Source organism: Lepidochelys kempii, chromosome 2, assembly GCF_965140285.1.
Source record: "Lepidochelys kempii isolate rLepKem1 chromosome 2, rLepKem1.hap1, whole genome shotgun sequence".
NCBI classification, from domain to species: Eukaryota; Metazoa; Chordata; order Testudines; family Cheloniidae; genus Lepidochelys; species Lepidochelys kempii.
This window is the reverse complement of record NC_136381.1, coordinates 52,283,854-52,309,482: the sequence shown is the minus strand read 5'-3', so window position 1 is coordinate 52,309,482 and position 25,629 is coordinate 52,283,854. Positions and strand designations below refer to the sequence as shown.

At 40.6% G+C, this 25,629-nt stretch overlaps 1 protein-coding gene across 13 annotated transcripts in view; it reads right to left on the bottom strand.

The window, feature by feature from the left end:
• PAG1 (phosphoprotein membrane anchor with glycosphingolipid microdomains 1) overlaps positions 1–25,629 on the bottom strand; it is a 188,991-nt gene that overhangs the window by 82,960 nt on the left and 80,402 nt on the right. For 9 of the 13 annotated variants that reach the window (XR_012157152.1, XR_012157151.1, XM_073330728.1 and 6 more), the window contains exon 3: positions 4,796–4,859. The exons of 1 other annotated variant lie outside the window; for it this stretch is intronic. The gene's annotated coding sequence lies outside the window, so the exon portion shown is untranslated. Of the gene's footprint in view, positions 1–4,795; positions 4,860–8,528; positions 8,784–25,629 lie in introns of those variants that run through there. 3 more of the 13 variants (XM_073330734.1, XM_073330736.1, XM_073330737.1) reach the window with 1 other exon arrangement.

Below are 25,629 nucleotides of genomic sequence, written 5' to 3'. Positions count from 1 at the left end.
TGCCAAATAAAGAGTAACGGGTATATCTTTCTGAAAACTCAGGAAGTCTTAGGGCTATGTTGATGGGAGAGAGCTCTCCCGTCAACATAATTACTCCACATCTAAGTCATTGTAACTTACATTGCTCAGAGGGGTGGTTTTTTCACACACCTGAACAACGTAAGTTTCATCAACTTAAGTGGTAATGTAGACAAGCCCTTAGTCCAGGACAGCTGGAAGCATATGGTATAAAGCCATATGGTTTCAGATTGTGGGATTTAGAAGCTCCATTGGCAATTTTAGTCTTAAAATATACACCAGGACTGCTCACCCAAAAAGAAAATTTCATGCAAAACAAACAGTGTCTACACAATATTAAGGTTGGGAAATCAGGTACTCCCAATCTAGGATAAGTTTCGAGCATTGTTCCTTTGTACTTATTACTTAAAATATAGTATACCATAAATTATGTCAATTAGTACAATATATAATACAAACTCATTTCTAATATATGTTACATGCAGTTTTCAGATTTGGCTTGATTTTTGTGTTTAAATTATAGCTATAAAACATGTCAAGTTTGAAATAAATCAGTCTCCTGGCATTTTAAACTACTCTGTAGGCTTGAATTGATCTAAGAAGAAAAAGTTTCAACTTGCTGAATCTAAACATTCATAACTTTAAAGCTTCTGAGCCACTTTTCTTCACAGCTGGTACCTTGTTTTGCAGGTACCATTGATATATATTAAACTCGAGCCTGGAGATGATGAGTCTTGTATATAAGATCATATGAGAAATTCCCATTTATGATACACTCATATTGTATTAACTAATTTATTATAGTAAAATAAATACATTTTAAAAGCATAAGACCAAAGAGGCAGAGTTAGGATTAACTTGATTTCTCTTTGCATTAAACTAGATTTCCTTTAATTTTATAGGGCCAAAACATGAGGTACTTACTCAGGCAAAACTCAATGGAAGTTTTGCCTGTGTAAGCACTTCAAGAAGTGACTCTTCAATTGTATTCTAAAAGGCTCTCCAAAACAAACAACGAAAGGGTTACCTTAGCTGGCTAAAAGAAAAGGAGTACTTGTGGCACCTTACTCTGAAACTTAGCTGGCTAGCAGTTTCTCTCCCTCATACTCCCCCCGTCCCCGCATGATCAGAAGGGGAAGTACTATGTACGTTTTTTTTTAACCTAGGTTTATGGGGCACATGCCAACTTCCCCTTTCTCCGAACTGTAATACGCTGTACTGTACCACTCTCGTAAATGAGAATTTTGAAACTGATCTTAAAAATATTTTAACAGCTGGGGCAATGGCATTATTCCTCTACTTTACCTTAAACAGAAAAGCCTCTTTTCTCCCACCCAAACTGTTAACATCCCTAGATTTACAGACCCCATTCTAAAGTAATATTTAAAATAAAGACCAAGACAAGACGCGCTCACCAGCACAATCTGTTCCCCTCAAGAGTACTACTTCCTCTCTCACTAAAATCCTTTTATCTAATGCCCCATCTCCATGAAGTTTATATTGTCGTTTCAGAGACTTTAAATTACTGGAGAAGCATTTGCTTGTATCTTTCTCCTTTCCCCACCTTCTGAAATTATTCTCCAAATTGTCCTGTTTTCTTTTATAAGAGCAATGTTATTCACCCTGTCGCACAAACTTATCTGATGCCGCCTCACACCCCCTCGCTTTTTGTGTGCTAGAAATAGTTCTTTACACTCGAGTACATTAACGGAAGTGACTGAACAGCCACCCACTACAAGGTGGAAAATAAATATTTTTTCTCTTTAAACTAATCCACACCCTCCCATACCAGTTTATGGGTCAAGCCTGGAGGTATACAGGGTTTGGATTATCTATTTTTTCAGAGACCAGTTAGAAGAAGATAATGAATTAAACTGTTGATTCATTAGCACTCACTCTCTCAGGGATACCAACAGTCTAGGTCTTCATGATCTTCAAACAATTCTCATCTATGAAAAAACTCTTTATTTTTCCTGTTTAGAAAATCCATTTTATGCTATCTTTCTCCTGACTACTTAAAAGTATTTGGTTCTCTCTGTTTTCCATAGATGGGTCTTATTTTCCCTGTTAAGAGCCTTTTTAAGCCGCTACTGCCATGTTTCAGTAGAAATAGCAGATGATGACACTCTTAAGCTGTCTCACGATTAATCAGTGCTCTAATTGAAAGCATTTATCAAGGGAAACAGCCCTTCCCTTTTGTCATGCCCTCCTGTTTTAGTATTTTCTTCCTGAATAAGAAGGATGACAAAAATCAATATTTGTTTTAACCAAGGGATCCATGTTTTCAGCTCTGAGGCTGATGTATAAAATCTAAATTTCCAGCAGTTAGAACAAAGGAATGGAGAAGGTAAGGCAAGTGCCAACATATGTTCTCCCATTTTTAGTAACAAAAGCAAAATTTTTAAGATTTCCTTAGTTATTCCAATAGAGAAAGCTTACTTGGTCAGAAATTTATACAGTTGCATGCCTAAAGAAATAGAATCATAGAATCATAGAATATCAGGGTTGGAAGGGACCCCTGAAGGTCATCTAGTCCAACCCCCTGCTCGAAGCAGGACCAATTCCCAGTTAAATCATCCCAGCCAGGGCTTTGTCAAGCCTGACCTTAAAAACCTCTAAGGAAGGAGATTCTACCACCTCCCTAGGTAACGCATTCCAGTGTTTCACCACCCTCTTAGTGAAAAAGTTTTTCCTAATATCCAATCTAAACCTCCCCCACTGCAACTTGAAATAAGATCTCTCTAATTAATTTCTCATGAACCATAAGGTCTAGTCAAATCCTCTGTCACTTTTTCCTATTCTGGTATTAAAACTCTGTTAGCAAGAAGATACAGAGTCACTGATGTAATCTCCAGCCACTGATGTAATGTCTTTCTACTTAAGGAATCTGAAGAATGGATATACACTCAGCTTAGAATTTCCACTTCTTGGCATTTATTGTACGATAAAACCAAGAAGCATTTTTTAGATTACGTATACAGTGCCATATCATTGTATTTTCAGGATCTTTTGCAGCACTGACAAATATGCTGCATCTCTATTCCCCACAGGACATCAATCCCATGCCACTCTGCACTATGAAGATAAAAAAGGTACAGGATGGTTCTTGATGCATCGTGTCCTCAGCCTCCACACAATTGTAAACAACAACTATCATTTCTCAAATGGCTGCTTCGTTCTTTCTTTTCTAGAGTTCTTTGCTCTGCGTTTCACCATTATTCAGACGTGTTTCTTTGTGACTCCATGTAGGTGCGCTGCGGTTGGGGGTACATGTGTCAGGCCATTCTGGGCAGAGTGAGGGAACAGCCACGCTATGCAGCATTCTCCTGCAACAATTCTGGGTATTTCCCACTAGAAATCTATGAAGGAAACAACATGCTACATGCAGCATTAATTCCCTGTGCTGTTTTCATATTCCCCTGCTCCTTGGGAACTTCTAAATGACCTGTACTGGCAAGATGAAGGGAAGTGTGAAGAGGCAGGGTCTCAGCACAGATGCTCAAAGCCTGCTGGGATGAAATTGAGTTTCCCCACTGAACCTTATGCTTTACATAGTTGCAAGGCCATGTCCCCTACCTTCCATACATCCTCAAAGCCCTTCATCCTCAGAGGAGAATGCAGCAGTGTCTCCTAGCGCTGGTGATATGCATTATGCTAGAGAACTTGTTAGCTCACACATTTTGACTAACAGGACATTAAACATGACTTTGCACCTCGTGCACACAAGATACCTCTAAAGTTAACTATCACCAGCTAACATGCCTCTGACCATGACAGTCCTTGACCACGCTAAAGGCAAAACTATGTTTACATTGTGTTAATTGTATTGTGTTCATTAACACATTGCCGTGATGAATTTTCTCAGTGTACACAGGGCCTCTGAGTCCTGTTTCCTTTCCAGCTGGCTTTATAACAAAGGCAGACTGGAACCCAGCACTTGTGTGTGTAAAGCAGTGTTGTCCAATCCATCTACTCAGCATGCACTTGTCCCCTGAGACTGCAACATGGCAGCGGAGGGGTAAAGAGAGGAAAGGTGTCTGCTGCTGAACAAGGCAAAGTTTCCCGTAATTCTATTCCGTGGCAGCAGTAGAGTGAGTTGAGCTCCCTGTCATTGTGAGGGAGGCCCGAAGGACAAAAGAAGGGGAAAGATGGCCTTGCAGAGAGAGTAACTTACTCACTGCTACTCTGAAGACTAGGAGAAGGAGGAAGAGAACAAAGCTCTGAGAAGTGGGGAAAGAAGAGATGGAGAAGAAGTGAGCACAGAGCTAGGAAAAAAAGAACTTGCATGATGCGGGAAACTGAGGAAGAGCGAGGTGGGAGGAGGAAGAGTGGTGGGTCTCCTGGGGAATCAGAAAGCAAACCCTGGCTCTCATTTTTTTTACCCCATTCCTTAATGAGGAATACAGTACAGTATCTCATTGATCTGCTGTATAAAAGGTGCAAGGAACATACGACATGTCTCTCCCCCATGAGTACCATCCCAGAGAGTTTAAAGCCAGCAGGAAAAATTATGCATGCAAATTTAATACTGTAATCTACAACACTATTTAAAAATGTTGTTACCCCACATATAATGCAATTAAATTTTCATCACATTTGTCAGCATAGGATGATAAAATGACAGTATATGTAATTCTTACTTGAAAAACACTAGTTGCCATTTGAAATAACTTCATATAGAAATTCAGTTAAGTGTAAAATTAAAAAAAAATAGAACAAACTAACAAATCAAAACAAACAAACAAAACAAATTTTACTTTCAGTGGGTGTCTCCTACCTGGCAGCAGTGTCCTCCCAAGTCGTCATGCAGGTCCTCCCAACAGGAAAACAGAGCTTGAGTGCTAAAATATGAAGTAGTAGTTAAGAAACTATTGTAAGCACTGCCTGTAAGTTATCAACACAGATACATCTTTTTGCTTATAAATACCAGCACAGTATAGAAAATGTAACTGTGGAAGCCAAGAGCATTCCACTCAAGCTGATTCTGCCTGTTTTGTCTAATACACTCCAGAGAAAATAGTTACTATACACTGTACACTAAAAATCTGGAATTCAGCAAACGAACTTTAAGAGTTTTATGTGGATAGGGCATTTTGGTGTACATATGCCTCTCCCAGTATCTTTTATTAACTGAGTGAATAACAGCTATATAATTGTTTGGCAAATTAAGCAACATCCTTATTAAGAGATGAAACTCCAGTACAAAAAGTGATGTGAAAGGTGGGCCTTAAACCAACCAAAGCCAGGTAATTCATTGGTTCAGAATAAGAGTGCCTTATTTTTATGTATTTTTTGTTGTTGTAGTTTTTACCTTCCTAAGGGTTAAACTGAAATAGGGAATTCTTATTCCAAAATAAGAGCGTCCTCACATAGACTTGCACGGAAATAACTAAAGGCAGGACTCAAAACCAATCTAGTTCGTTCAGTGCCTCTTGTGTGTAGACAAGCTCTAACTCTGAATTTCCTGCTTTTTGGTTCAAATGCCTAATGTTAGTCTAGAAAACACACACACACACAAAATAAATCCTGCTTCCAATGAAGTCAATGGCAAGTGAGCCCCATCATTTGTTATCTAACAAGAAATTCCAGATTTATGTATATTTTTATTGATCTGAAATATCTTCCTAAGTCAGAGTAGGTGCTTTTTGGAATTTGTCTCCTTAATCAAAAGACCAAAGATTTTCTCCTGCCTGTTGATATTCTACAGATGGTATAGTTCAAACACGGATATTATTCTACAAATGACTTGATACGGAGTCTAGCTTAGTCCTTCCTCAGCCATAGGCTAATGCAGAGGGAAAGTATGACCATTCCTTCCTCCTCTGGGATGATGCGTGAGCCCTCCTCCTTCCCAGGAATGCACAAAGGGAGCAGTTCCTGCACTCCCCAGAACTCAGGGGCTGCAATACTGACAAACCCTTAATGAACTGCTTATTTGATAAAAGGACCCATTCATGAAAAAAAAAAAAGACTTCTTGCTTCCAAATGTTTCTTTATCAGGCACGTGTGTGGGGTTATTATTATTTCTTTGATATTAAATCCTCCATAGTGTGAGGGCTACAACAATTTTTAAAATCCAGCTGTTGGAACTGACAACTAAATATAGTTAGCAAAGTGCATGTGTGTCTGTGTGCACCTTGAGCTGTTCCTCAACTCCTTTTGCTAGATCAGCTCTTGTGAGTTAGTAGAGGATTGAAATTAACAAGATTAAACCTGATGGGCTAAATACACTAGTGGGATGTGTAGGTGTAACTCTATTGCCACCATCAGCAGAAGTGAATTTTACCACCCTATGATTCTGAGAACGTTTAATGGACTATCAAATGTTTAGGACTTAGAACAGAGTATCTGTCCTCAGCACTCTGCACTGGCTGGGACGAATACATTCTTTCTGAGGATCTAACCATTCCCCATCCTCCTGCTCTGAATCCCATTTCCATTCCTACATTTCCTCCCTTTCCCTCCCATAAAGAGAACCCCATACTCCTCACGAGGTTCCCCAAAAGCTGACCTGTGAACTCTTTTTTCCTGCTCTCTGCCCACAAACCCTTGTTGGCTGGCCTGACTGTGAGAGTTGCTCTAGGCTTTGGGCCAGAAGCTCCTCAGCCCTGGCCTCTCATGCCATGGGACCCTGGGCATGTTCTCTTTCCCAGCATGAAGGAAGTGGTAGGATCCAGAAGCAACAGGAGGTGGAGCACTTTAGGCAGGCCAGCCAAGAGGGATGACTGTTCTTAGCAGGGAGCAAAGAGGCTGGCTCAAGATTTGCTTTTTGTATTTGTTCTGACCCAACTACATCTTATAGCTGCCTACCTAGTTTTATCAGGGTTCATAGGAGTTACATGTGTACATTCAGGGAAGATCAGATCCTGTGCTGCTGACAGTATTTATTTTCAGGTACAGGTTTCAGAGTAACAGCCGTGTTAGTCTGTATTTGCAAAAAGAAAAGGAGGACTTGTGGCACCTTAGAGACTAACAAATTTATTTGAGCATAAGCTTTCGTGAGCTCAAATAAATTTGTTAGTCTCTAAGGTGCCACAAATACTCCTTTTCTTTTTTCAGGTACACTATTTTCAAGTGAAAACCTATCACCATTTCTGTCTCCTGTGGCCAAATGATGTTTTCTTTTAACTCCTTAACTGTTGGCCCAGTGTGACGATTGACTTGTGGCTGGTGAGCTTGTAGTTCCCTACTCTTTAGCTGGTCAGCTAGTAATCCCTACTGTTTTTGGCAGCCTTTTGTCCAGTGTGATAGGCAACGGCTGCTGTTGTCATTATCCACACGTTTCTATGACTTCATATACAAGGCAACATGTTTGCTATTTGAAATGGTGGTTCCCTGGAGATTAAAACAGCACAGGAGCACAAAGTAGAGTGTGCCGTGTGGGACTGGTACCAGGCACACAGACGGTACTGGCAATGTTTTCCTGAATGAAAGCCTCCAAATGTGCAACAGTTGGTACTCTGATATACACTAAGAAAAGAGAGGTAAATCACAAGATCTGATATTGTGAGCAGCAGACTTTCCTCATTTCTGATTTCTTTTCTGTTTAAGTACCAGAGTCCAAGATTTTCTAAAGTCACTAGTGATTTTGGGTTCTCCAGATGTTGGGTGTCCAACTTGAGACACCTTAAGAGAACCTGTCTCAGAACTGAGCTCTCACCCCTGAAGGCATCTCAGGTTGGTCACACAAAATTATTAGTCACTGACTTTTGAAAATCATGTTCATACTGTATTTATTAAACCAAAAATGGCTATTTAATGTAGCATGAACACTTCCAATAATGCTCTTACAACTGAAACATTAACAGAGGATGACAATAACAAAAACAACCAGAAAGCCTGTAACTGCTCAGACAAAATATATATATTTTTATAGAAATAGAAAAATGAAAAATAAAGTAGAAATGCTACCAAAAATTGTCATTTAACTGGTGAGGACATAGGGGAAATACATCTGCATTACTACATAAAAAACTGCTTAGTACAATTTGCAATCACAAAATGCCAGAAGAAATATTGCTTAATAAACACAAGCTGTTTTTTGCTTCCTGCTGTACTATGTGGAACAAATGTTAATTTTTCACCACAGTGTGGGAACACCTGAGAGGCACAGAACTGTATCTGGTAACATGCAGAGCTATTTATCCTATCTAGTAGCCATACAGAAATGCAGCTCTATTAGCAAAAGTCACACTGCATATACAGTAGCTGCTGAGTATAAAATGAAGGCTGAGAGACTAAATGGTCTTTTCTTCTTCTGATGGGAGCATATAAAGAATTTCTCACTAATGGTAATGGGAGCTGCTCTTAAAGGGGAATGGGTCTAAACTTAAATAATCCTCAATTTCTGCAAGACACAGTATTATCAAGCTACTGTTTGTTCTAAACTGTCTATTCTTCCAAAGAATCTGCAGACTGCTGAACTATTCTGTTCCTATTGTGTGCATTTTTAATTAATAATGAATTAAACAGCATTAACTAATGCGCTACCATACAAGTGAAAATATTACCTTCAACTGAAAAGGTTTCTTCATCCAGGAACCCATTTCTATTCTACCAAAGACACCATGAAAAGCTATTAGCAGCACATTATAACATTCCGTCTTCTAGTCAATCCAATTCTTGGAATTCTGATATTCTTGTCCACTCTGCTACTTTCGGATTCTGTATGCGCAGCACAAATCTCTACCTTATTTGGCTGCCAAGCGTATAACAGTGAGCAAACAATGCCTTCTCTGTCAGAACAGAGAATGAATAGTATCACAAAGACACTCCTCTAATGTACAGCTCTGTACTTTTACCCTGTCCTTGGAATAGTTAACTAAGATGAGAAGTGATGGGAAAAACACTGGTGCATTTTTGATTGCTCAAAACTCCATTAAAATTATTTAGTGCATTATGCACAAAACCGTACATTTAAAGATGAAATGAAACATACAATAGCAAGAATACTCTCTGTCAACTTGATTCATGCTTTTTCTGTTTCAGATATGTGGGTGTCTATGTGAGCAATAGGGGAGGAGTTATTTGGGATATAATTTAAGGGGCAGAAAAGGTTGTTTCAAGTCATAAAGATTAACATCTGGAAGAGAAATCTCACACTGACATAGCAATGTAGTTTTAAAGGATCTGCTATGTATTTTGTTTTGAAACGGACTATGAATTCTGCTCCTTTTGCTAAGGCTTAATTTCTGGAATAGAGTATTAATACTATGGTTTACACTGTGAGACTCTGAAGTCTCACATCAGAAATCCTCCAAACAAATCAGTCTGTTCACTTTCTCCAAATGACATTACAATTTAATTTTTCAAGAATGCACGATAGTTGACGACATTCCAAAACAAGTGCTTTAAGAGACACGTTCTATCAACAGTGAATGGCTTTCTTAGCAGACGTTTACAGCAGTCAATACGCAGAGGAGGGTAGTAAGATTCTTAAATTTAATACTTGGAAATGAATGATAGAAACCTGCCGTCCCTCTTTAAAGCAGTTGTATAAATTTTTACCTCTAAGAATCAAATAAATGTTCTTAAGTTTCAACCAATATATTTTGGAAGGCCAGACAGAGTTTACTTCACAGGGCTTCTACTTATTCTCCTTCCAACTGGAGCAAAAATCAGGCACTGATCCTGTTAAGATTCATCGACGTGCTTTAAAGTTCAGCCCATGAATAGTCTTACCGAACTCATGTGCATAGTTCTTTGCAGAATCACAGCCTCAGACTCAGGCACAGTGCAGTCCAGACCTTGCCTGGAGCCGTTCTGAGCTGGGACGGCCAAGTGGAGCAACAAGGGGTGAAATCCTTGATCCAGTAAGTCAATGGCAAAATTCCCACTGACTTCAGTGTTTTGAGCAAATCAGACAAGGATTTTGGGTATTCCCATATGTGGTAGCTGTCTTTGATATTTTTTAAGGCTAATTTAACTTGAAGATTTTAAAATATCCAAAGTTAACTTTATATCAGTGGTTTAAAACCTTTTTAGGCTGCGTACCCCTTTCCAAATAATGTAGCCTACTGCATACCCCCATCTGAGATAGGGTCAGAATATACCTATGAAAAACAGGAAAAAAAAAGGTCGGTAAGGGATAACATGATGTGTTGTCTGCCATTACAGGATTTTTCTTGCATACCCCTGACAAGAGCTAGGGGTACACCTACCCCAATTTGAAAACCACTGATGTATATGTAGCAGGAGGAAACAATACTGTTCCTTAAAGCTGATCACCAGAAACAACATTCAGGGACCATTCAGCCAGGATGGAGCACGATTGTGGATTTGTTCCAGTTCCCAGATGAATTATGGCAACATTACAATAATTTCCCATGCATTCAGTATTATTTGGCAATTTGCTGGCAGTCTGTCAGAGGCCCTTCCACTTGTCCAGAGTAGGTCCTGCCAGGTCAGGATGGAGGCTCATTGACAGGGCAATATGGGACACTTATATTGCTGAAGTTCAAGCCATACCTATTTATTAACTTCTAATAAATTAGCACCTGTCGATTTGGTCCTTTCTGTGAATAAAATGCCTCATTCTCCAGGGCTGTCATTATGGGACCTTGACACTACATAAAAAAGTTATTTTAAAGAATGAATGGCTGCAGGTTTCTGTGAACAAAATGTTAGGTGCTTGCAATAGAATTTAGAACGTTAGTTTGTAGAAGGAAAGGATATTTCTTAACTTTTTAAAAAAAAACCCAGTGCATCGGGAGTAATTCTAATTAGGCCAAACCCTAACATACTCACTCAGAAAACTTCAGTGGGAGTATAGTGTTAGTGGAAAGTGCACAGAAACTAAGTAGGAACTTGTCCCTTAATGCACAAGCATTTTTTTAAGGGCATGATAGAACAGGACTGTCCCAAATGACCAGCCCAAATTTTTTATTTATAGCTTAACAAAGAGAAGGCTAAGAGATGACTTGATTACAATCTGTACCTACCTACCTGGGGAACAAATATTTGATAATGGGCTCTTCAATTTAGCAGAGAAATGTGTAAATACGATCCAATGGCTGGGAGTTGAAACTAGATAAATTCAGACAGGAAATAAGGCGTACATTTTTAATGGTGACGATATTTAACCTTTGGAACAATTTACCAAGTGTTGTTGAGGATTCTCCATCTCTGACTATTTTTAAACCAAGACTAGTTGTTTTTCTAAAACACGTGTTCTCGGAACTATTTGGGGAAAGTTCTCTGGCCTGTATATACAGAAGATCACACTGGATCATCACAATGGTCTGTTCTGGCCTTGGAATTGGTGTAAAACCCTGTTCTGAAGGGTAGTTAATAAGTTTATCCAGAGGTAAATCAGAAAATAATCAAAACACTTGTCCTAGTCTCTACTACAAGCATTTTGGAACAGGGACCGTATCTGCCAGCACCTGGCACAATATGCTGCTTGAGACTGCCAAGCACTGCCACAAAACAACCAGACCACTCCCCTTATTAACATTACACACAAGTAGTGCAAGTGGTGCCTTGATTCTGTTTCTAGCCTTGATTTAGGAAACAGAAATCTAACAATGTTAACCTGGTTGAATTTTAGGTGTAAAATTTCTTTGACATAATATCTGAAATGTACAAAAAATATTCCAGAGGAAAATACAAACTTAGCTTAAAGGCGCAGTGTCAGAGTTGATGGACCTCAAACCTGACCTATTTTTTCCCCTATAGAGTTGTACAACGGATTTCAAAATCCACACACTTTTATACATTTAAAAACCTGCTTCAGTGGGTTTTTTTCCTTCTCTGAAAGCAAGAAAATGTCTCAAACTAAAGAAATGCCAGGAGGCCAGCACTCATGAACAACTTTACAAATAGCAAGGGAAAACAATCCATAAATCTTACATACACGGAGACACATTCGTTGCTAGAAGCAAACAGAATCAATTCAAAGAAAGGCATATCTATGCTATAGAGACTATACCAGCGTGACTAGGTTGCCATAGCTATGCTGGCATAACCCTGCAGTACAGAGGCAACATACACCGATGGAAGAGATTTTTCCATCCATGTAGGACCCCCACCTCCACGAGGAAGGATAGCTACCTTGATGGAAATATTCTTCCATTGACATAGCTGCATCTACACTGGGGGTTACTCGACATAGCTATGTTGGTTGAGGTAAATGTTTTTCACATCCCTGACCAACACAGATATGTAAGCCTAACTTTTAAGTGTAGACCAGGCCTAAGAATTGGCCAGCAAGAGTGTCGTACTGTAGGCCAACTTTATTTTCCCCCCTCCCTTTTAAACCTGTACTACATCTGAAAATGGTGGGCGTCAGTGTTATTTTCCACTAATTCTCGTAACATTTTTCTCGTGAGTGTGTAACATCTGGGAATGGCAGTGCAGCATCAACAGACTGAGATGTCATTCATTAAATACCTTGGGTTTGTCGGTGGTATTTTCAAGAATGGCATCATTAAATGGCAGTCGCCAGGAGCTCAAAGTCTTTCCCATGCAGCCTAGGAGATAGTTGTGGATATCTGGGAATGTCTTCTGCACTCTCTCATCCCTGTTCAGTGGTATTTTTACCTTTATTCTGTCCTACCAGATTTTTAAACAAAAACTCATGTACCTAGGCGCACCTAGTGCAATGTGGCAGAGATACTTCTATGTGGAATTTAGTACCTCACAACAGAAACTCAGTGTATCTTACCCAAATTGTATTTCCCAGATAGATTTGTATTGCTAAATAATATAGAGAGATTAAGAGCTACCATTTATATAGTTTATCACATTCTTTTTTTCTCCGAGTTTGTGTGACCCTGAGCTATTCTGGACCTTCTCATGCCTTGGTAACTGCTTTTACAGCATCTCCTGTGGCACATAAAGATGAGGCCATTACTCCCTAATATAGTATGAAACTTATATTAACTTCCAGAGGCACGGAAAATGCTTTCAAGTCACATTAAGTGCTGTGCATATATTCTGATTTCAGTTACAGCAATGCAAATCCAAAGAACTTCATTAACTTCAGCGTCTCTGGATTTACACCAGTGCCACTGAGATCAAAATTTCTTACATACTTTCTTTACATGCACACTAAGAACTAAAGAAGAGTTTCTAAAAGAGCATAACATCCAGGGGAAAAGAGACATTCCTTAGGGCAGTTTGGATGGAAAAAAAGAGCTCTGGCACTGAATGCAAGAATGACTGTGGAACTACAGATTGGAAGTTAAAAGGAATACCTTTAGGCTATATTCGTCTTTAAAAATGTCAAAGAAGGTTTCTCCCATGTTAGAAAAAGTAATCACAGGAACACATTACAAATCCTTGGAATTACCAGTGTAGTTATTAGAATTTTCAATATTTTACTAGTAGGAAAATTGTATTTGACCAAATCTTATGAAAAATGTAATTTACTCCTTTTCTCTCGCACTCTCATACACACACTTTATACTTACATACGCATAGGTAAAGAGATATATTATACAACATCCAGAATAATCTGTAAACTTTAGAATTTCTTCTTGACATGAAATATTGAAAGATGTGGAATGTGCTGAACTTTTATGAGCAACTGAAATACAGATGTCAAATCAAAATAAATCTTTACAAAAATCTGACTAAACCACCCTGGCTCTGAGCTCTGAACTCATGCCACCACCCATGCTACTATGTCCACACTGTTATTTTTAGTGTGTAAGCAGAGCTAGCCCATGTTTGTCTACCTGGGCTGGGAGGCATACCTGTGGAGAGGGAACGGTAGATGATATTAGGGCTGGTTGGTTAGGTGTGCAAAAGACGTGAAGGGTTCTGGGAAGCAAAGGGCTATTTTAACCATGAAAATAGGGACTTGTCTTCTCTACTAGACTTCCCTACTTTGAGAGAATTGATTGCCAATTAACTCAAGATACTTGACATGTGCCTTAAGGCTAGTGTGGACACAATCCACATTTATTACAGGCTCCACAGTTTGTGTGAGAGGGTCCCACACTAACACTAGCAAACCTGTTACGCACACTGAGTTTCATAGATTCATAGATATTTAGGTCAGAAGGGACCATTATGATCATCTAGTCTGACCTCCTGCACAACGCAGGCCCCAGAATTTCACCCACCACTCCTGCAAAAAACTTCACACCTATATCTGTGCTACTGAAGTCCTCAAATCGTAGTTTAAAGACTTCAAGGAGCAGAGAATCCTCCAGCAAGTGACCCGTGCCCCATGCTACAGAGGAAGGCGAAAAAGCTCCAGGGCCTCTTCCAATCTGCCCTGGGAAAAATTCCTTCCCGACCCCAAATATGGCGATCAGCTAAACTCTGAGCATATGGGCAAGATTCATCAGCCAGATCCCCAGGAAAGAATTTTCTGTAGTAACTCGGATCCCACCCCATCTAATATCCCATCACAGGCCATTGGGCCTATTTACCATGAATATTTAATTACCAAAACTATGTTATCCCATCATACCATCTCCTCCATAAACTTATCGAGTTTAATCTTGAAGCCAGATAGATCTTTTGCCCCCATTGCTTCCCTTGGAAGGCTATTCCAAAACTTCACTCCTCTGATGGTTAGAAGCCTTCGTCTAATTTCTAGTCTAAACTTCCTGGTGGCCAGTTTATATCCATTTGTTCTTGTGTCCACATTGGTACTGAGCTTAAATAATTCCTCTCCCTCTCCGGTATTTATCCCTCTGATATATTTATAGAGAGCAATCATATCTTCCCTCAACCTTCTTTTAGTTAGGCTAAACAAGCCAAGCTCCTTGAGTCTACTTTCATAAGACAAGTTTTCCATTCCTCGGATCATCCTAGTAGCCCTTCTCTGTACCTGTTCCAATTTGAATTCATCCTTCTTAAACATGGGAGACCAGAACTGCACACAGTATTCCAGGTGAGGTCTCACCAGTGCCTTATATAACGGTACTAACACCTCCTTATCCCTACTGGAAATACCTCTCCTGATGCATCCCAAGACCGCATTAGCTTTTTTCATGGCCATATCACATTGGCGGCTCATAGTCATCCTATGATCAACCAATACTCCAAGGTCCTTTTCCTCCTCCGTTACTGAGTTAATTAATTAGTTAACTTGAGGTAGGAAAGTCTACTAATGACATACCCTATGACTATGTCTTTACTACTAAAAGGTGTGTTTTCATATTGAGAAAGTCAGGGTTATGAAAAAAACTACTATGCCAACCTAGCTATGCCGGTATAGTGTCTGTAATGGAACATGCCCAGAGTGTAGTATCCTGACTTCCTGCACTACAAGGCTACAGATATTTTCTGAACTGCCCATTGGTAGTGTAAAGTTCTAGTGCATGAAGATTTACATTATTGTAATTATGAACTAGAGCAGGGGTAGGCAACCTATGGCACGCGTGCCAAAGGTGGCACGGGAGCTGATTTTCAGTGGCACTCACACTGCCCGGGTCCTGGCCACCGGTCCGGGGGAGGGGGGCTCTACATTTTAATTTAATTTTAAATGAAGCTTCTTAAACATTTTAAAAACCTTATTTACTTTACATACAACAATAGTTCAGTTATATATTAAAGACTTATAGAAAGAGGCCTTCTAAAAATGTTAAAATTTGTTACTGGCACGCGAAACCTTAAATTAGAGTGAATAAATGAAGACTCGGCACACCACTTCTGAAAGGTTGCCAACCCCTGAACTAGAAGCACATTAAGCATCAGATATTTAGAACTCCTGACATCATTTTACAGATACAGTCACAATAGATGAGAGTATCTCCGCTAGTCAGTATGTTTCTGATAGCCCTTTACAAATTTGTTTGCTGTTCCCTTGATTTTTTGGTACCATCTACCCTCAACTTCAGCTGCTAATTTTTATAACTCAGAAAAAAAATGCATCAAAAACTGAGGAATGAAATCAATCTTCACAAACATAGGACGTCTTATATTTACAAGCCCCAATGGCCTTCTTCAGTATCATTTTAAGAGTGCTGTACTCGGTTTCATTTAATAGGATGAAGGTCTTGACAGAGTAGGGCTCTTTTATGTTGTTTCCACTCCTTAATTAGATTTCAAATCAAATCTCTCTCTGGACTCATGACATTCAGATGTATTTAGATATGGCTTAAAATATTGCAAAGCTATCCATTTTCTCATATTGTCATGGCTAACCAGAAGGAACTCTCTTGAATTAGCTGGAAATATGGACCAGATTTGATTATCCAAATCAAATTGCCAAGCAAAAGAAGCACAAGGGAATGATGCTTTTTTTAAAATGTCAGATCTGATTAAAGTGAGCTAGAAATAATATGCCAATACTAGTGAACAGAAGAACTTGGAAATGGAATTGATATACTAGTATCTGGTAAAATATCAACCAGAAAAGGCGTAACTAGGTATTTAATTTTTAGAATCACAAATGTCATAGGAGATGAGATTAACATTTTCCTGTCATTCCATGATAAGACTTACCTCAATAGTTGCAAGAAAAGGAACCCTGGAATTTTGACTGCTCCTTTTCACTCATCCATCACCTGTGTCACTACTCTGTCACTCAGTTTGGATGGTTCTGCATCATGTCTCTAATTGCTGGCTTGCCATTCTGAATCCTGATCCTGACACACCTATTTTAATTGTACCATTACTGGTGCAGCACAGAGGCCATATCACTGGTAGTCAGCAAAAATGTTACACACAAAACGCTTGAACTCAGCTGCTTACATTAGAATTTAATAGTACGTGAACAAACAAGAAAATATACCAATTATATAAGTCATTTTACAAACAAATGGATTTGTTTCTTTGTATAAACTGTCTGCAGCACACTTAAGGGCTGAACCTGGACAGGCATAGGTCTGTTAAAAATTGCCACCCAATATTATTAGGAAAACCAGGGATTTGAAAGGAGAAAAAATAACTTAGGGGGAACTGTTAACCTCAAATTAACAGCCTGGATATTACCGAAGGCTTTTTAACACTGGAAAATCCATTTTATTTCTGAGAGCATTCTGGGCCAAAATATTAAAAATTCTGCACCAAAAAATTAAATATTCTGTGCACAATATTTTAAAATTCTGCACATTTTATTTGTCAAATAAATGTGGAGGTTCCGGCATAGCACTGGGGAGCATAGGCCACTGGCTGCACAGAGGTGGGAGATCACTGTGCAGCAGGGTGACCAGACAGCAAGTGTGAAAAATCAGGACAGGGGGTGGGAGGTACTAGGCGCTTATATAAGACAAAGCCCCAAATATCAGGACTGTCCCTATAAAATCAGGACATCTGGTCACCCTTCTGTGCAGCTCCCCCCATCCCCTGGACATGGACTTAGCGGTGAGACTGCACACAAGCCTGACACAGTGCAAGTACCGGGCCTGCCCCAGAAACACCCAAGAGCCCTGCCACTCTGTGCCAGGTGAACACCAGGTGTGAGCAGGCAAGCTCAGCACGGCAGGATCCAAGTGTGGAGGGACTTAGTGTGGGGGGATCCAGGTGTGGGTTGAGAGGGTTCTGTGAGGGGCAATTTGGGTGCGGGCGGCTCAGTGGGGGATCCAGGTGCGGGGGGGGTGGGGAATCTGGATGCACAGGGACTTGTTGGGGCGGGGGGTCTGGGTGTAACGGTAATGAGAATCTGCTGGAGGGTCCAGGTGAAAGTGGCTGGGGCTCAACAGGAGGGTCTGGATGTGGGGGACTGTAGCAGAGTGGTCACCCCACTCCAGCCCTGAAGGGGTTAAAACAGCCCTGGGAGAGGGCTGCCTTGGGGAAACAATAGTAAAAGCAGCCCTGGAGAGGGCTGCGGCTGGGAAAAGCGAGGCTGATTGAGGGAAGTAGCCACAGCTGGGGCCACACCCCAATCAAGCCACAGCTGGCCCTATACGAGGGCTGAGGGCCAAAAGCTGGAGGAGTCTCACTCTAGCCCTGGAGTGGGAAGGGCTAGCTGCCTGAGAGCGAGGTACCTTAATCGGAGCAGTGTGGAGAAGGGCAAAGGGAGCTGGGGAGCTCCAGCCTGGTAAACCCCCAGGCTGCAGGCCTTGGTAAAGGCCCAGAAAGACACTGGGGCTGCAGAGGGGCAGCCTGAGAATAGGCAAAGGCAGCAGGTCCTAACCCCTTGCCAATGATGCGTGGCAGTCTGCCCCACTGAGCTGGGGTTAGTTGATGACTGGCAGTAGCCACTGAGGCAAGGTGGGTTTAGAGGGTTGGGGGTTCCCCAGGGAGGGGAGACCCAGAGTGAGGGGATACTGCTGGGGCAGAACGCCAGGGCAAAGGGCACCAAGGTCTGGGAGGGACACAGGACCAGCGGCAGGTGAGACCCTGGCTTGCAGAGGGCGCTCCATACACTGGAGAGCTAATTCCCAGGATGACCAGCAGCTGAGCACAGCACAGGGTGGGAGCTACCAGAGGGTCTCCCCCAGTCCTACCCCCTGCCCCACAATGATTTACCTCTCTGCCGGCTGCCTTGGGCACCTGAAACATACTGCTCGGGAGGGTCGCATGAACACTCTTGTGACTTCCCTTTGCTTCCCTGTCAAGGTCATTTTTGTGTGGGGAAGTAAAAAAATCTGTAGGGGACATAAATTCTGTGCATGCACAGTGGCACAGAATTCTCCCAAGAGTATCCATTTAAAGGAAAAACAGGATGGGTATACTTTGCCAGTTCAATGGCTCTTGATCGTTCTGAATATTGTAAATTCACACCTGACAGCAAAGGTTGTTTTAAAAAAGCAGGGAAACCTGATCAACCACTTTGATCCACATCAAAATATCAACAGAACATTTGTGGATTATGCAAATATTTCTGCTTGAATTCAAAGGTGTTTGTGATTGTACTTCAGAGTAAAAATGCGAACCAAGCGGAGAAAGCTGTCTGCTGTAGAACTTAGTAATTAGGCATTATCCTTGAAATCCAGGGATATGACTCAACGTATGAACTAAATAATGACATTTTCCCTTCTAAATCAAGAAAAGGAATGTGAGGGCACTCAGGGACAGTATCTCCTCTCAGATCCAAACGGTTGATCTCAATTCCAACATCTTATCCATGATATAATTGCAAAAGAAAAGAGATAAAAGCCCCAAGAAGTTGATTGGAGAGACAAGGTAATATCTTTTATTGGAACAAATTAAGACAGTATTTTATTGGATAAAATTAAGACAGTAGTTTCCCAGGCCTGAAGATGAGCTCTGTGTAAACTTGAAAGCTTCTCTCTCTCTCTACCAGAAATTGGTCCAACAAAAAGATATTACTTCATCCACCTTGTCTCTCTAACATCCTGTGACCAACACTATATCAAGAAGTTGATATAACATAGCAACTCAAAGGAGTACAAAATGAGAAACAAGACAGTAAGAATGTTCTATCGAATAGGTCTCTCCATCTTCCTTGCTTTGGTCACTCCATGATTTGTCTGTTTAATTTAAAGTGTAAGTTCCTTATTTTAGATCTAGAAGATATAATGCTCTCCTAGAATGCTATATAAAATAATAATACCTCTATGCTACTTTCCTTACATTTCTTTGATATCATACATTGGTGACGAACGCTCTAACACACGTATGGAAACCCTGCCCAAGGTTTATCTTGTTGGTTAAACAGGTTAAAGTGGAAGGGAGAGAACTATATATGCACAACATTCATCTTTAGTTTCATGAAGTAGGAAATTTACAATGGCAAGTCCCACAAGTGTCGAATGAAGCTTGGCTGAGGTGAGAGTGTTTAGAAATTGGGAAGAAAAAATTTTCTCTTTGATTTTCAAAAGCACTTATTTTTTCCTTGGCAGCAGCCTTTAGATATTTTACAGCTTACACTGAACTTGTGTGACAGAGGTGACAAGAAGAAAAGCAGTCCTATTTGTTGACATACTCATGTACATAAATGATGCAGCGGAGATAAACGCTGAGGACTCAGCTGAAGCAAACTGAAGCTTTTTTTTTGGTATATTTTGTTAATAAGCAGTCTTTCCTGGATATAGAGAATGAAACAATCCATGACACAGGCTCCTGTACCCACTGAATCTAATTTTAAACTATTCTTGCACAATGCTATCTTACAACTACATTTATAAAATACATAGGAGTTTCAAACGTGGAGCATCTGTAATATTACAGTTACTGTTCCAGTAGGTGAGAGCTGCTGGAACACATGAGAAGACCCTCTGACCCAGATTTTTGTTAACGAGAGTGTAGCAATTTTAACTATACTTGGAAGAGTCAGACCTGTCCAGTGCAGGTTTTGACTGGACACTGTGAGGTTCCATCCACGCTTCAAAAGTCCCCAAACTTGAAATGGTTTTCAAGATCAGCTCTTTTGTGGAACTGTTTACCAGCAAGTGGCAGTTAACATAGACAGAGCAAAACTTTTTTATAGTTGCCAAAAAGAGCCTCAAAGAAGTGCTTTAAAAACTGTTTTTATTTTTAAAGGTTATGCCCCAATCACATAGGCTGGCTTCTGCCAATAAAACTGTTACCTAAACTGGGTATCAGAAAATCCCAAATTCCTGAGACGGTTTTCAAGATGGGACTCCTGTAGCAAGGCAGAGGCCTGAAATTCACTGCCCCTCCCCTGTATCAACCTTTGACATAAAAAAAACAGCCACATAAGATGGGGACTCTGTGTGGTAATCAGTTAAGCCTCTGTAGTAATTTCAGAGCAATAGATACAGCAAACCAAACCAAATCTGAGACAGACTGCCACAGAGAAGCTTTCATCTATCCAATCCCCTTCATTTCAGTGGATGAATTCTCCAGCTACCTGCTGTTTGTGTCATTACAACCTACACTTTTCCCACTGTGATTCACTCCATCTGAAGGACTGAAAGCAAGCTTGCCTGACAGGTGGTGACCATACTCAATCACCTTCCTACATGGTGACTGGAACATCTGGGATTTTTTAGAAAAGGAATATGACTCCATATGTAGAGAATGGCCTTTTAAATGGCACAAAGCAAAGGGGACCCTACAAAGCACTGGAGAATGTACTCTGGGGGAGAATCCCGCATTAACAGGAGAATTAACTATGTTACCTAGTAGATCTTTTCCATCTTTAATTTTTTTTCTATCTTTACCGCAGAATGCTTGCTTGTACAGTCAGATGGCTAGTAAAAGTTGTCTTAAACCATCTCCTTACCCATAACTATTTTACATTTGGGGACAATGTATACCTTCAGATCAGCGGCACTGCTATGGGTACCCGCATGGCCCCACAGTATGCCAACATTTTTATGGCCGACTTAGAACAACACTTCCTCAGCTCTCGTCCCCTAAAGCCCCTACTCTACTTGCGCTATATTGATGACATCTTCATCATCTGGACCCATGGAAAAGAAGCCCTTAAGGAATTCCACCATGATTTCAACAATTTCCATCCCACCATCAACCTCAGCCTGGTCCAGTCCACACAAGAGATCCACTTCCTGGACACTACAGTGCTAATAAACAATGGTCACATAAACACCACCCTATACCGGAAACCTACTGACCGCTATTCCTACCCGCATGCCTCCAGCTTTCACCCTGACCACACCACACGATCCATTGTCTACAGCCAAGCTCTGCGATACAACCGCATTTGCTCCAACCCCTCAGACAGAGACAAACACCTACAAGATCTCTGTCAAGCTTTCTTACAACTACAATACCCACCTGCAGAAGTAAAGAAACAGATTGATAGAGCCAGAAGAGTTCCCAGAAGTTACCTACTACAGGACAGGCCTAACAAAGAAAATAACAGAACGCCACTAGCCGTCACCTTCAGCCCCCAACTAAAACCCCTCCAACGCATTATTAAGGATCTACAACCTATCCTAAAGGATGACCCAACACTCTCCCAAATCTTGGGAGACAGGCCAGTCCTTGCCTACAGACAGCCCCGCAACCTGAAGCAAATACTCACCAACAACCACATACCACACAACAGAACCACTAACCCAGGAACTTATCCTTGCAACAAAGCCCGTTGCCGATTGTGCCCACATATCTATTCAGGGGACACCATCACAGGGCCTAATAACATCAGCCAAACTATCAGAGGCTCGTTCACCTGCACATCCACCAATATGCCATCATGTGCCAGCAATGCCCCTCTGCCATGTACATTGGTCAAACTGGACAGTCTCTACGTAAAAGAATAAATGGACACAAATCAGATGTCAAGAATTATAACATTCATAAACCAGTCGGAGAACACTTCAATCTCTCTGGTCACGCAATCACAGACATGAAGGTCGCTATCTTAAAACAAAAAAACTTCAAATCCAGACTCCAGCGAGAAACTGCTGAATTGGAATTCATTTGCAAATTGGATACTATTAATTTAGGCTTAAATAGAGACTGGGAGTGGCTAAGTCATTATGCAAGGTAGCCTGTTTCCTCTTGTTTTTTCCTACCGCCCCCGCCCCACCAGATGTTCTGGTTTAACTTGGATTTAAACTTGGAGAGTGGTCAGTTTGGATGAGCTATTACCAGCAGGAGAGTGAGTTTGTGTGTGTATGGGGGTGGGGGGGATGTGAGAAAACCTGGATTTGTGCAGGAAATAGCCCAACTTGATTATCATGCACATTGTGTAAACAGTTGTCACTTTGGATGGGCTATCACCAGCAGGAGAGTGAATTTGTGTGGGGGGGTGGAGGGCGAGAAAACCTGGATTTGTGCTGGAAATGGCCCAACTTGATGATCACTTTAGATAAGCTATTACCAGCAGGACAGTGGGGTGGGAGGAGGTATTGTTTCATGTTCTCTGTGTGTATATAAAGTCTGCTGCAGTTTCCACGGTATGCATCCGATGAAGTGAGCTGTAGCTCACGAAAGCTGATGCTCAAATAAATTGGTTAGTCTCTAAGGTGCCACAAGTACTCCTTTTCTTTTTGCGAATACAGACTAACACGGCTGTTACTCTGAAACCTGTTAAAAATAATAATCTTATCTCATAAAACAAAACATTGGACACTGGGATAAAGAATATTAATTCATTATCCTGCGCTGATTTATTAACCTGGGAGATGCTCAGACACCATGGTGATGGATGTTAGTATAAAACCCTAAAACTGAGAGATAGAAGACAGATTAAACAACACTGTCCTGGCACGGACCAGGAACATATGTCTCGAGAGGGATTAGAATTTGCAGATCACCAGAGATAAAATTTGCATGTATTTGGACACTTGGCCAACCTCTGCAGTTCTTGGTCATTATCTGTACAAACTCCCATTAACTTCATTGGGAGTTTTGACTAGGAGCCACAGTGCAAAAATTTAGAACTGTGGGGTGGTAATAAAGTTCTATGTAGGGGGACATGGCAGATATATGGGAAAGGGTTGGGAGGAAAAAAACATTTTCAGTTCACCTTTAAAGTACCGAGACACAATTTAAAACAAAAACACTCTGGTTTTCAGAAGCAGACTCCTATTTCCAACCCACAACTTTCGCTTGAGGCAGAACCAGGAGGGAGGGAAGATGGCTAGAATGCTGATGGCAGAAGCCCTATTCTGAGTCCAACCAATTGAGCCATGAAGAGTTTTTGAAGTCTTATAACCATGCCAGGGCAGAATGCAAGAAAGCAGTTTCTTACTTCCAGTGCACCAGTAAATTGAACGTAAACAAAAAGGAACAAAGACTACGGTAAGTTGCTATAGCTGTCATTTAGTATAACTCTAGCAGCTTTACATACATAGTTTTGTTGCATTCAAAATTCACCTTCACAGCTGGTTTCTCTCCCAACTGTTGTTAATGTATTTCATTAAAGTTCTTCTTCTTTCAATATGCATTGGGCCCTTCTGAGAGAAATATACTAGAACAGCTGCAGACAGCTGTGAGCTTTCCCTAACGGACTCTGACTGTTGCCTCTGATAAATCAGTGATTGTTTTGTGATGAAGAAGAGAATCTTAACTTCCCTTCAAATATGATCACTTGCTGGTACTGTGGGAATCCAGGCAGCAAACTGCTGTTAAATTTACAGTCGGGGACATGTGTGTGCCATATACAATGAAAACATTTTATTTTTAAACCAACTGGGCAGATGAAGAAGAGCTAGCCTAATCATGCAAAAATGTTTTCAACATTTATAGGAAAAGGCTCTTTCCAAAGCATTTCAGGGATCCTGATATTACACATAGTATTGGCTTTCTCCCCTTCTGACTTTTGTTTTTGAATTAATTAAATAGAATACACAAAATATATCATCTTCATATTCTTACTCCATCACTATCAAGTATGGAGTAGCCTCAGCTACTGAAGGAATGTTAAGTCCAGACAAGAACATCTACACTTACAATTCTCCACTATAATACAATACAACAAACAAAACACACTTATGATAAGGGATGCCTTATGACTTTATAAGTACCTCTGTAAATGCGCAACCTACATTTAGGGTTGCCAACTTTGTAATATTGAAAAACCGGACACTCCGGCAGGAGTGCCGGAACTTCCCTGCTCTGCCTCTTTCCCTGCAAGACCCCGCTCCTGTCCTGCCTCTTTCCCTGTCAGATCCTCTTTTTGACCACATTTTCCAGTCAAAAAGTGGCCACCGTACCAACACTCCTTGGCTGTCTTGCACTCAGTGCTTCTCTGTCTATATTTCTCCTTCAAGCTGTCTACCTCTCTTTAGTCTAGTTGCATCTCTCTTCATTTCCTCTCCCAGCTGTTCCAGCTCATGGCTTTCAGCTCTCCTACTAACTAATGTGTTAACAATACCACTCACACCATTGCATAGCTCCTGCCTGATTCATCACTGAATCAAAAGAACATAAATCTCCTGTGTATGCCAAAGCAACAGTACATTAATGCCTTGTCTGTACCAAAAGAGACTATGCTAGGAAATGCTTTCTAAAAATTATTGGAAAATTGTTTCAGCTGAACATGGTTTGACCCTCACTAAAGATGGTACAAAGTGTGGTTAAAATGTTTATGAAAACCATTACCAACACTCTATCTATAACACTTTTACTGCTTTAAGTGCTGCTTTTGCTTACACCAACATAAATCCACAGTAACTAACTGAACAGACAATTGGGTCAAACAGACGTAAGTTGACTGAATGGTGAGACAGTGGCTAATCCCCCAGATACAGAGGAAGGGGATGATCTTGATGTCGAACTAGGACCTATCACAAGAGTAGAAGTAGAGAGGGCAGACAACTGGTTAAAAAGTGGAAAGGCGCCAGGTCCAGATATCATTCCAACAGAGTTTAAGGCAGACTTGAAGAACACTGCAGACATTTTGATAGGCCTCTTACAAAAAGATATGAGAAGAAGAAAAAATACCAAACAAGTGAGAAAAGGGTCACACAGTAGAACCTCAGGGTTATGAAGACCAGAGTTACAAACTGACCAGTCAACCACACCTCATCTGGAACTGGAAGTACACAATCAGGCAGCAGTAGAGACAAAAAAAATTACAGTACAGTACCGTGTTAAGCGTAAACTACTAAAAAATAATATAGGGAAAATTAAAAAAAAAAAAGATTTGACAAGGTAAGAAAACTGTTCCTGTGCTTGTTTCATTTAAATTAAGATCATTAAAAGCAGCATTTTTCTTTTACATAGTAAAGTTTCAAAGTTGTATTAAACCAATATTCAGTTGTAAGCTTTTGAAAGAACAACCATAACATTTTGTTCAGAGTTACGAACATTTGAGAGTTACGAAAAACCTCCATTCTCGAGGTGTTCATAACTCTGAGGTTCTAC